The sequence below is a fragment of the Hyaena hyaena genome, unplaced genomic scaffold, assembly GCF_003009895.1.
Source record: "Hyaena hyaena isolate Hyena2069 unplaced genomic scaffold, ASM300989v1 scaffold_1703, whole genome shotgun sequence".
Classification (NCBI taxonomy): Eukaryota; Metazoa; Chordata; class Mammalia; order Carnivora; family Hyaenidae; genus Hyaena; species Hyaena hyaena.
Window position 1 is genome coordinate 177,005 of NW_024082315.1, and position 3,536 is coordinate 180,540.

Below are 3,536 nucleotides of genomic sequence, written 5' to 3' on the forward strand. Positions count from 1 at the left end.
CCATCTATGAGAAGCCTTCAGTTAACATCATCCTCAACAGGGAAAAACTGAGAGCTTTCCCCCTGAGATCAGGAACACGACAGGGATGTCCACTCTCACCACTGTTGTTTAACATAGTGCTGGAAGTCCTAGCATCAGCCATCAGACAACAAAAGGAAATCAAAGGCATCAGAATTGGCAAAGAGGAAGTCAAACTTTCACTCTTCGCAGATGACATGATACTCTACATCGAAAATCCGACAGACTCCACCAGAAGCCTACTAGAACTGATCCAAGAATTCAGCCAAGTTGCAGGGTACAAAATCAACGTACAGAAATCGGTTGCATTTTTATACATCAACAATGAAGCAACAGAAAGAGAAATCAAGAAACTGATCCCATTCACAATTGCACAAAAAACCATAAAATACCTCGGAATAAACCTAACCAAGGATACAAGAGATCTGTATGATGAAAACTATAGAAAACTTATGAAGAAATTGAAGAAGACACAAAGAAATGGAAAAACATTCCATGCTCATGGATAGGAAGAATAAATATAGTTAAGATGTCATTACTACCTAAAGCACTCTACACATTCAATGCAATTCCAATCAAAATTGCACCAGCATACTTCTCAAAACTAGAACAAACTATCCTAAAATTTGTATGGAACCACAAAAGACCCCGAATAGCCAAAGTAATACTGAAAAATAAAACCAAATCGGGAGGTATCACCATCCCAGACTTTAGCCTCTACTCCAAAGCTGTCATCATCAAGACAGTATGGTATTGGCACAAAAACAGACACATAGACCAATGGAACAGAATTGAGAACTCAGAAGTGGACCCAAAAATATACAGCCAACTAATCTTTGACAAAGCAGGAAAGAATATCCAATGGAAAAAGACAGCCTTTTTAACAGATGGTGTTGGGAGAAGTGGACAGCAACATGCAGAAGAATGAAACTAGATCATTTTCTCACACCATGCACAAAAATAAACTCAAAATGGATAAAGGACCTGAACGTGAGACAGGAAACTATCAACACCCTAGAGGAGAAAGCAGGAAACAACCTCCTTGACCTCCACCGCAGCAACTTCTTACTTGACACATCCTCAAAAGCAAGGGAATCAGAGCAAAAATAAGTGATTGGACCTCATCAAGATTAAAAGCTTCTGCAAAACAAAGGAAACAACCCACAAAACTAATAGGCAACCAACGGAATGGGAAAAAATAGTTGCAAATGACATATCAGATAAAGGGTTAATATCCAGAATCTATAAGGAACTCACCAAACTACATGCCCGAAAAACAAACAACCCAGTGAAGAAATGGGCAGAAGATATGAACAGACACTTCTCCAAAGAGGACATCCAGATGGCCAACAGACACATGAAACGATGCTCAGCAACCCTCCTCATCAGGGAAATACAGATCAAAACCACACTGAGATACCACCTCACGCCAGTCAGAGTGGCTAAAATGAGCAAATCAGAGAACTCTAGATGCTGGCGAGGATGTGGAGAAACGGGCACCCTCCTACACTGTTGATGGGAATGAAAACTGGTGCAGCCCCTCTGGAAAACAGTGTGGAGGTTCCTCAGGAAACTAACACTAGAACTCCCCTATGACCCAGCAATAGCACTGCTAGGAATTTACCCAAGGGATACAGAAATGCTGAGGCATAGGAGCACATGTACCCCAATGTTCATAGCAGCACTCTCAACAATAGCTAAAACATGGAAAGAGCCTAAGTGTCCATCAACGGACGAATGGATCAAGAAGTTGTGGTTTATCTATACCATGGAATACTACATGGCAATGAGAAACAATGAAATCTGGCCATGTGTAGCAACATGGATGGACCTTGAGGGTGTTTTGTTTAGCAAAATAAGTCAGGCAGAGAAGGACAAATATCATATGTTTGCACGTATAGGAGGATTAGGGGGAACTTAACTGAGGACAATGGGGGAGAAGAAGGGGGGAAATGGTGGGGGAAAGAGAGAGAGGCAAACCAAGAGAGACTCTTGAATGCTGAGAAACAAACTGAGGACTAATGGATGTCGCGGGGAGGGAGGTGATGGGCATGGAGGAGGGCACTTGTGGGGATGAGCACTGGGTGTTATATGGAAAACAATTTGACAATAAATTATTTGTTAAAAAAAATTACTGGAATTTCTTAAAAAGAAAGCTATTGCTCATAACCCAACCAAGCAACAGATGCTGCTGTTATAAGGCCTCAGAGTCTTCAGTGGAGGAATATCTGGTTGAACACAAGGGCAAGACAATAAATGACAGTGAGATTGTAGGTCAAACACCCTGAAGCTAGGTAGTATTCCAAAATTGAAAGAGTAGTGACCTTTGTATTCCAGTGACTAAGTGAACCACATTAAATGAGTGTAGGAGTGTGTTAAGGACTGGGGTCAAATATAAATGCAGTAGACTTCTTAAACTCTGTAGTCTTAAGAGTCAAGAGACCTCATGTTAAAAACAAATGGCTTCTGTTACAGACATATTTTCTTTCAAGTCTGAAGAATGAAAATTTGCCTGATTGTCTCTATTATAACTGGCTAGCTGCTTAAACGGTACTCAAAATTTTTAAAAAAATCAGTCTGACAGTCTGAATATCCTGCAGATTAAGTGTCTGGTCTTGCAGAATTCTTACCACTGTGGTCACTACCCTGGATTTTGTATTATGGTGATCCTGATGAAACTTAAGAAATAGAAATTCAAGGGGCGCCTGGGTGGCTTAGTCGGTTGAGCGTCCGACTTTCGCTTAGGTCATGATCTCGCGGTTTGTGGGTTCGAGCCCCGCGTCGGGCTCTGTGCTGACTGCCAGCTCAGAGCCTGGAGCCTGTTTCAGTCTGTGACTCCCTCTCTCTCTGACCCTCCCCTGCTCACGCTGTCTCTCTCTCTCTCTCCTAGAAATAAATAAAAACATTTAAAAAAAAAAAAAGACAAAACAAAACAACATACAAACAAACAAAAAAAAAAAGAAATAGAAATTCAAAACAATTGCGAAAAAAATTATGTGTGTATATAAACATACAAAGATACAGAAAAAAAGGACCAAGATAATATTTAGTAAAAATATTTGTAATTAAATAATGTGAAGGAATCTATGGGATTTTATCAATGTTTCAATTTGATGTTGAAAATATATAGAGCGCCGCCTGGCTGACTCAGTCTGTACAACATGCAACTCCTGATCTTAGGATGGTGAGTTCAAGCTCCATATGGGCATAGAGATTACTAAAAAAAGAAAAATAAATAAATAAATAAAAGAAAGAAAGAAAAGAAAAGAATATACAGAATAAGCTTATTTAAGGAATTATGTAATAAAATGAAGATATTCATTCACCTCTAAATAAGAATCTCAGTGAATTAAAAACAGTTGGAGACTTATGCATTTATGTTATAGTTTTATTTTTTATAACTAACATGTTCACCTTTATTTAAACACCCTGGTGGAGACAGGGGCCAGACAGAGTGACTATGCAAGAGGGGGTGGAGAGAAGAGAATTGTGCATAGAAGAAAAAATAATAATATAGA